This window comes from Cervus elaphus, chromosome 9, assembly GCF_910594005.1.
Source record: "Cervus elaphus chromosome 9, mCerEla1.1, whole genome shotgun sequence".
Classification (NCBI taxonomy): Eukaryota; Metazoa; Chordata; class Mammalia; order Artiodactyla; family Cervidae; genus Cervus; species Cervus elaphus.
The window spans coordinates 29,119,343-29,129,107 of record NC_057823.1 but is presented as its reverse complement, the minus strand read 5'-3'; the positions used below and the strand labels follow the sequence as shown (position 1 = coordinate 29,129,107).

The following is a 9,765-nucleotide window of genomic DNA, read 5'->3' as shown; positions in this document are numbered from 1 at the left end:
CAAGACACATCTACTTATCTGATGGTGCTGTCACTGACAGACTGGGATCATATTATGGATTTGGCAGGGAGGAAAAAGATTTATTTCCAAGAGTTGAAGATTTATCTTTTCTGCCTGTGCAAAACCAGTCAAAGCATTAAAAAATATCAATGAAAAGTGATCAGGTTTTGTGAGCAGGAGGAACCAATCTTGACTTATAAATTATACAGAGTATTTTTAAGGATCCCAAATTCATGGTTTAAAAAAAAGGTTTGACTCTTCCCAATCCAGGAATCGAACTGGGGTCTCCTGCATTGCAGGCAGATTCTTTACCAGCTGAGCTCCCAGGGAAGCCCCTGATAACAGGATACCAGCAGAATTATCTGCCCCCTTATGGTGAAGTGCTATCTCCATTTAAATGAATGCCTTACAGAGAATGCTTAAATTTCCCCCTTTCTTTCTTCTCCCCATCATTTAGCTTTTTCCAATATTCAGCAAAACTAAAAAGTCTAAACAGGGAATTGCACATAATTGTAGGCTCTGCACCATTGGCAAGGTGATGCGTCTTTCTAAGTCTTTGTAATCATCTGTTCCACTCTTCCTTCCTCCTCCTGGAAAATTTACTTAGGGTGACTCTTTGTTGTTTAGTCGTTAAGTCATGTCCTATTCTTTGCAGCCTATGGACTGTAGCCTGCTAGGTCCCTCTGTCCATGGGATTTCCCAGGCAAGAATACTGGAGAGGGTCGCCATTTCCTCCTCCATAGAGTGATTGTAGTATCCTTTATTTCTCTTGAAGGCATCCTTTTGACCTCACTTTGTGTACAGGCTATAACACATATCAAGAAGTGAAATACTGTATTTTTCATGTAGTCACAATATATACAAATAGAAAATACCACCTTCAATGAATAGAACAAAAGGGGGGAGGGATGATCTCTAAATTCAGTTTTATCTATCAAAGTCATTTGTTAAGGTAAAGAAATTAAAAAAAAAAAAAAACTTTTGTAATTCACAGGTCATAGCCTGCATCTGCCTGCTGGGAGATTGTTTTCTGCTATTAGGTGAGAACTCAGTGGCATCCTTTGTCCTCTCAACATTTTCTTTATTATTGGATTAGAGAAATGTGACATTGTTAAAAACTCTAACTTGAAAATGCTTCACAGAGCAGGATCCTTGCCAAATTCAGGAGTCTTGCTAGTTTTCAAGACGAGAGCTATCATGCAGAACAGAAGGCCAATACTAGAAGTCAGCAATCACAATGGGAATAAATCCCACAAACTGTGGTTTCCAAATGTCTTAATCTTCTCCAATCTTAAAAGAGTGATGCTGGCTTTACTTTGAAGAAAAGTAAGGGACAGGTGGACTTATTAATAATTCCTGAATTTTAGCTCTTCTGGCAGCGACCTAGCTCTTCTGGATCTTCCCAATTTCTAATGCCTCTTTATTACCCAGATTATAAATAGATGCCCATTTTCTCTTCTTGACATTAAATTCATAACAAAGAACGTACAAGACCATCTTCCTTACCTGGTCAGGCTATAGGTTGTCCTGAAAAAGGGAATTTCTCAACTGATATTTAACCTAGTCTCATGTTTAACCCAGTTTTGAGGGAAGTGTTTTTTATGATTTGTTTCTCCTGCTTTGGTGGGCAGAGCATGGGTTGACCTTGTCAGGAGGACATGGGATCATTGCTGGGGTCTGTACAATGCAGTGCTGCTGTAAGGCTATCAGTGTTTCTCAGGGGAGTCGGGTCACATTGGTACATGGTGAGAAGCACAATGAGACCTTAGGCAGAATTTGCCTTTATCTTGTGCCTTTTCTACTTCTTGTTTCTGAATCATTAAAATCCTAAATTGATATTATGCTGTGTACCCTGTTTCTGAGGGTGGAAAGCTTTCCACCAGCAAGAGTTCAAATACAATATTTTGGCGTGAGGAAGGGATACCTCACTGGATTCTCTTGTTGTGTCTAAATCTATTGGCAGCCACTGCTTGTATGAGTTGCTCTCCATCTTCTGTATCATGTTAGTATTTCCCCCCTTTCCTGAAATTATATGCTCTTTCAGGCTTTAGAATTTAGAAGTCCTGTGGCTTGGGTAGTCATCCTTTTCGAACCTGAGAGGGGAGGCTAGGTGTAAAGCATCAGTGCCGAAATTAAAGACTGGCCAGATGAGGCCATTCTCTGTTGGCTCAGTGGTTGGTGTGGCTTCCTGTGTTAATGGAGAAGTATAAGATCTGTGCCAGGTGCAGGATTTCGGGTCACAGTTTCAAAGTATTCTGGTCTCTGTGATGAGCAGGAGTCTTGGGTCTGTTGCATGTCTGCAGACGAGAATGTGGTGCTGTGGTCTACTCGCCAGTGGCAGAGTTGAACTGGGAGCCCCTGAATTCTTCTCTCCAGCTGCCTAACTCTTCTAAGATAGGTTGAAGCTTATAGTGCTTCCCAACACTGCTTACCATTTTGAGGATTTGAGCTCATCAGTTAATCAGACTTCAGCTCTTCTCTGATGCTTTTTCTTAGAGGATTAATTGAGGTATGTATGAAAACTTCCTGGAAGTTAGTCTGCCATCTCTTCTGAACCTCCCACTCATCATCCACATGTAGTTTTCTTTGTCTGCATCTTCCTCCCACCAAAATTGTTCTCCATAAGGTCAAGTTACCTTTTTGTATTAGTTTCTTATTGCTCCTGTAACAAATTACCAGAAACTTGTTGGCTCAAAACAACACAAGGTTATTCTGTGACAGTTCTCTAGGCCAGAAGTCTGAAATCAGTTTAACTGGGCTAAAGTCAAGAGGCTGGCAGGACTCGCCCTTTCTGAAGTCTCTAGGGGAGAATCTGTTTCTTTGCCTTTCCTAGCTTCTGGAGGCCACTTGCATTCTTTGGCTTAGGGCCCCTTTCTTGCATCACTCCAACCTCTTGTTTCCACTGGCACATTTCCTACTTCGTCTCTGCAGTCAAATCCCTCTCTTTGTGCCTTTTATAAGGACACTTGGGGTTATGTTTAGAACCCACAGGGATAGTCCGCAATCATTTCCTCATTTCAAGATCCTTAATTACATCTTCAATGTCCCTTTTCCATATTCGGTACCATTCACAGGTTCCAGGGATTAGTTACTAGGTATTTGGAGGCCACTATTTCAACTACTATAGCATTGAGTTCCTAATGTTCAAACCCAGTGTCTTCTTTTTATTCCCATCCTTGCTCAAATGACATTTGATACTGTCGGTTACTCTGGGAAAAACTGCTCCTCTGACCTCAAGATATGGGTTATTTTGTTCTTCTTGTTTGATATTATTTTGCCTCTCCTTCTAGAATGCAAGCTCCTGAGTAGAAATCTAGGCTCTCTTGTTTCTAAGCTCTATCCCCAGTGATTAGAATAGTCTCTACTACTATCAAATCATGAAAGAGATTGAATAATACAAATTGGATGAACTTTCCCACTCATAGTTCTATCACGTCTCATTCTTATTTTTCTTCAGTGGTCCTTCCTCTACCCATTCAGTCAAGATTGGTGTTCCCTTCAGGACTTGGTGCTAGTCTACTTTTCTCCTTGCACATGCCAGGTAGATGCAGTCCCAACCACATTCAACCATATCCTGGGGGCTCTCAAATCTGTACGAGCCCAGACCTCCGATCTTTGAACTTCCAACTTTAATCTTTAATTTAGATTGCCCACAAGCATGGCAAATTCCCCATGTCCCATCCTTCCCATCCACCAAGTACCACCAAAAACTAACCTCCCCTTCCCCTTATACTCTCTCTCAGGGAATGGGAAGTACCAGGATTGACTTACTAGCCAAAGCACAAAGACTGGGAGCCATACCAGACTTCATACTTTCTCTCTGCTCACTCTTCCCCTATCCGCTCCAGTCAGTCATGAAGTTGTGTCAGCCTGACTGCTAAATATCTCCTGATATCTCTTTCTGTCTAACTTGCATTGCCATGGTTCAAGTCCTCGTCACTCCCACAAGTAGGAGATAAATGAACTTACCAAACTGTTCCTCTTAGCTTCTCCTGAATATGGTAGAATGACATACTCTTCGCTTGTGTACCAGAGCTGCTGATCCCCAGTCATGCTCTCAGTCTCTGCTGAGTGGGCAGTGACTATAATTTGCATCACATGATCTTGGTCCCCATAGCTGATTGGGCTAGGGATGGGTACCTGATCCAAGGGTGGTTCTTGCTATAGGCTTGATCAGCCAACATATGACTTGAGTGGCTGGTTGCAAAATACAAGCTGGTAAAGTTCCTCCTTTGGAGGAACTTCCAGAATAGAGAAGCTGAGAGACTGGGATCACTGCATTGCTGAATAGAAGGGTCAGTTGGAATGATGGGCGTGAACAAGCTATAGTTATGAGAAAGCAGATACTGTACCTAAGGAGGGGAGCCAGTGAGCAAGATGAGAACAGGGAAAGAAAGAAGCTGAGGCACTGTGAGCAGGGTGCTGCCTCAGTTTCTACTATCCTTTTTTTTTTTTTATCATTTATGTTTAATACAATTTTAAAGGTTCATGTTAATCCAGTGCTTTATTTTTCCAGTTTTTACTGAGATACAGTTGACATACAGAATCATGTTGATTTACATACATCATGAAGTGATTACCAGAATAAGTTTAGTGAATATCCATCATCTCATATAGATATGAAAACTACAGAAATACAAATGTTCTTCTTGTGCTGAGAACTCTTAGGATTTACTCTCTTAACACCTTTCGTATGTAACATCCAGCACCGTTAATTATATTTATCATGTTGTACATTACGTCTCTTCTGTGGTTCTTTAAGAGTAATTCCCGGGGCCTGGCCCTACTCTCATTCCTATTGTCAGAGTTTCAGGAGTCGTGACATTATTATAAACAAACCAACAACCCTAGTCTGAGTGAACCTCTGCTTCCTTCAATAAATTGGCCAAAGAGTTATGTGTTCCAGTAAGCCTTTACCGTGTTCTGATGAGACATCTGGAAGAAAGCAGCGCTGTAACCAAAAGCAGCAATGTGCAGTCCCAAACCTGGTGTTCATTCCACTTCATTTTTAAGCATTAGTTTAGGGAAAAAAGAGAAGGTTTTTCACTATTTCCTCTGGGAGTGGGAGAATATTATGAGCTTCTTGTGTCAAAATTAGTCAAGAAATTGATCCCTAAACATACTTTTAGAAAGGAAAAGTAATTGCTGCTACAAATATGATACAAAAATGACTATAATAAGTGACATAACATTGTCTGATGCTTAGCAATGGTGGGATAATTAGATGACATGTTTCCAGAGAGCTGCCTTTTGGTTTTCCAGCTGTTGAGACCAGAGGGATTACTGAAGCTCTCCAGGAATCTTAGACACAGGACTGGATTCCTCTCTCAAATAAGCATAATTAAATTCATTGAAGATCTACAGGTAAAGAACATTAGGTACATGCAATCAATGCTTTGAATATGGAATACAATTAGAAAGCATGTTTATTTATGTTTCCCTCTATCCCTATAAAATGTATTCATTGGGAGTTTCTCCCTCTGTTTAGGGTAAAATAAAAACTAGGTAGTGTTAGGACTATTTTGAGCATTCTTAGGCAACAGAAATCTTAGGCAAGCAGTCAATCCTAAGGAAATTAACCCTGAATATTCATTGGAAGGACTGATGCTGAAATTGAAGTTCCAATACTTTGGCCATCTGATGCAAAGAGCCAACTCATTGGAAAAGACCCTGATGCTAGGAAAGATTGAAGGCAGGAGGAGAAGGGGATGGCAGAGGATGAGGTGGTGGGATGGCATCACCAACTCAGTGAACGTGAATCTGAGCAAACTCCTGGAGACAGTGAAGGACAGGGAAGCCTGGCGTGCTGCAGTCCATGGGGTCACAGAGTCGGACATGGCTTAGTGACTGAACAACAACAGGCAACAGAAAATCCTTGGTCACTCTAAATCACCTTTAGTGCATCAATTCCTATGTTGCATAATATGGAACTTGGTTTAAAATTACGTCTTACCATTACCCTAGCGAGAAGGCATGTGTCGTCAGTCAGCTGAGGAAGGAGAAGGTCTTTTCCTGCTTCTGCCAGGTTCTGACCCTTCTGGGGCTGTGGTGCAGACATTTCACAGAGACTTCCGCAGGTTTGTGGGAGGCTGCACTCCTAGCTGGTATCATTCACCTGCTATTTCCTTGACTCAGGCAAATGCGCTCTCCACTTGAGCAGCCACCTGCTTCCTCAGCCCGAGGAACAAGTCTTCTCCCTCCGCTTGGCCTCCTCTGAGGCCTGCCTGTGCCCAAGGCTTTCCCCAGCCAGCCTTCTCTCACGTTTGGCACACATCTGATCCCTGAACATACACCCACCTACCCCTTCTTCCCTGGACAAACTCGGGGCAGCAGCTGTCCTCCTTTACTCCACACCAGAAATGCTTGTAAGCTCTTCTTTCACGTGATTGTCCAGAAGGGAACTAGATCACTGTGTTCTTCCTACCCAGGGACATATATTAGGCTTTCTGATGAATTGCACTTATGTCGCTTGTTCTTGACACTATGTGACCCCAACTTTTTACTTCGGTGGGAAGTGAGAGCATATTTTTCTTTTAAAACATCCTCCAAATATCCTTTCTCTTGTTTGCTTGTTTGAAATCCTAATGTCAGAAATGTGTTGTTTGGATGAAGTCCCTGCAGATCCTCCACACCTATGATCACATGGCTATCCTCAAGCAAGAAGTGGTCCAAGACAACAACCTCCAGGGTCTCTGGCCAGCCCCGATTTCTGAAGGGAACCAGTGGATTCTCTCCCTCTTAGCTCAGCAGAGCCTGAAGCTCTTGGATCAACAGTCCTAGGACACGGGCCGTGTAGATTTCAAGTTGCCCGGAGCAGGGAGGGAGGAACACAGGGTGCCCAGACACACGAGAGGGCAATCTTGTCTATGGCCCCCTCAGCCCTGGTTGTACGGAAGATGTCAATGTCCTGTAGGGCTCCTCGGGGGACTTCTGAGCTTAGCATGCTTGAGGACTGAGACGGGCTGGAGTAGAGAGGCCAGATACCTCTGAGGACTCAGGAGCCAGAAGGGCTGATTCTGGGCGAGGGCAGGGAGGAAGGGAGGGCACTGCTGCAGGGAAAACACCACCTTACCTGAGGTCCTTCACAATGTGGACCTCTATCTATTTCATCAGTCTTATGCCCTTCACTTCCCTCCCCTTCATGCCAGCCACACAAAGCCATCTGCCATTTTCTAAATATGCCATGCCCTTCCACACTCTTTTCCTCTTCACCTAATTTAAGTCTAATTTTCTGTGACGTCTTCCTGCCCCTTTCCCCATCTGGCTGCTGTTCCATTTTTCACATGTCTCAGCCCCAGCTCTCACAGTGCTGCATCATAGTGCTTCGTTAACTTGCCTCTCGCTGCTGCCCGAGACAGTGAGTGCCTCTGAGACAAGGACTGTGCCTGATTCACTTTTATACTCCCACCACCTCCCATTGAGCTTCAGTGTTGTAAGGACTTCTATTAGTTTTCTATTGCTGTGTAAAAAATTACAACAAACTTAGCAGCTTGAAATAATACACATTTATTATCTCATAGTGTCTGTAGATCAGATGCCTAGGCATGGTGTGGCTGAATTCTCTGATCAAATTCTCACTGAGCTGAACCCAAGATATAAATAACCCAGGGCTGTGATTCTCACCTGGGTTTCATGGGTCTCTTCTAGATTCACTGATTGTTAACAGGATTCATCTCCTTGAAGCTGTAGGACTGATGTCATTTTCCTGCTGGCTGTTGGCCAGGTACTACTCAGCTCCTAGAGGTTGCCCAGTTCCTTGCTTTGCTGGCAGTTCACAACACTGATGTCTGATTCTTGCCAGGCTGGTAGGAGCACATCTTTCTCTTTCTCTCTCTCTCTCCTTTTTTTTTCACTAGGCAAGGAATTTTATTTATCTTTGTTTCAAATTTATTCTTAGGCTTCTTCAGCTTAATTAGCTGCAGAGAATGAATTGTATATAAGCAAAAACTGAAAAGAGCTGCAGTGTCCAGGGACTTAGGATTAAAAATATTAAGAGATCTAGATTTTATCAGATCCATAAACAAATTTTTAAAAAGCAGTCATAATACAAAATCGCAGCTTCCAGTAACTTCTTCAAGATTTATTTTCTTCAGAAGTTAACTCAGTTCAGTTTTTTTCATTCTTGGAAGCCTCATCAAAATTCTCCACAAGATCTGGAACTTCATCATCATCATCCTCTCCAGTGGCAAGTGGTGCTTTTCCATCCACAGATTGTTTGGGCAGAGCTTCTGCCAGTCTCCTTAAACTGATCAGACTGTCTGCGCCAAGTTGGTTTAAGATGCTGGGGAGCATTTCTGCCAGTTGCTTTGACTCAGCATGGCCTGTAATGGTGAAGGTGTTTGCTGCCAGAGGTGCCTGAACTTTAGGGTTGTTAAAGTGGATCACTGTTCCTTGATTTGTGAACACATTCACCTCTTCAGTAACAGAGATATTGTCTATCCCAACTTCTTTAAAAGAGAACTGGTTTTTTTGTCATCTGCTGTGGCTGTTCTGTGAGCCACCTTCTTTCTGCAAGCAGTTCCTTTCCCACCAATGCACACTTGTGCCTGCAGTTTGGTGAGTTTCTCTTGATTCATGATAGTTTCTTTCATCTTCTTGGAGTGGAAATGGGGGCATGCATGGGACTAGGGTTGGCGCTCAGGTGGTCTCAGGCAGACCAGTTGAGGTTAGGCACACACATGCGGGGATGCAAGATGGCAGCTAGAGAGGGAGCAAATCTCTTTGATATCATTTTCTGTAACCAGCCGGAGAGAACCAGGCTGCTTTTAATGGGCTCACCTGATTAGACCAGGCCCACCCTAGTTCATCTTCCTTTTGCCCTGTAATGTAACATAATCACAGCAGGGATATTTCATCATATCTGTAAGTTTCACCCATATTCAAAAGGGAGAGAATACAAGGGTAAATGGTTCATTAGGGTCCTCCTAGAATTTTGCCTACCATAGGGCTCAATGAGTATTTATAAAATCAAATGACATATGTTCCAAAATTTATAAATTAGGAATACTGACATTCAATTGTAAGGTTTCTTTTTCCTGTTGTTACTTTGGAAGGTTTCTAAAGTTGTTTCTTAATTTGTGTTGGTCCAGAATGGTTAAGAATGCTTTCTCTGAGAGAACACAAGGCCCCAGGTGGTACTAGAGATTTGGGGTGCGTGGCAAGACCTAGTCTAACACCTGACTGGCCGTGTGACTTAGTCAACTTCCTGAAACTCTGAATGTCAGAGTCCTTTTCATGTATAAAATGAGGGGGGTAGATCTAAACAATGTCTAAGATTGGCCAGCTTTAGAATTCTCTAATTTCTAAGACTAACTCATACTGATAAAATTAAAATCCAGCTAAGTGACTCACAATATCCAAATTCATTGACATAGTTCACAAAAGAATTTCATTATAGATGAAATTGCAATGATGTGATTTTAAGAGAAAAAGGCAGTTATGTTTTTAAATGAATTGATTCCTCTATTGGCTGAACCTGACTACAAATTAAGAGAACAAAACTACATTTTTAATACTTTACATAAGGTGGTAGAGTATTTTGTCTTTAGGTGACATATCTATTCAGTTATGGTCAGATGTGAATTTTCCCCAAGATATTAAAACCTGATAAAACCACTGTCTTAAAATATGCTCAATTAACTCAATTGATGATAACTGAAAAACTATGAAAGGCAGTACTCAAATATTACAAATCAGTTCACTGACTATGTATAAAATATGTTGAAATTCTTACATACATTTTGGGCTTCAAGCCTTTTGTTTTTC

The 9,765-nt window shown here is 42.1% G+C and overlaps 1 pseudogene; it reads right to left on the bottom strand.

The window, feature by feature from the left end:
• Positions 1 to 7,482: 7,482 nt before the first annotated feature.
• LOC122699819 lies at positions 7,483 to 9,741 on the bottom strand (annotated as a pseudogene).
• Positions 9,742 to 9,765: the final 24 nt, after the last annotated feature.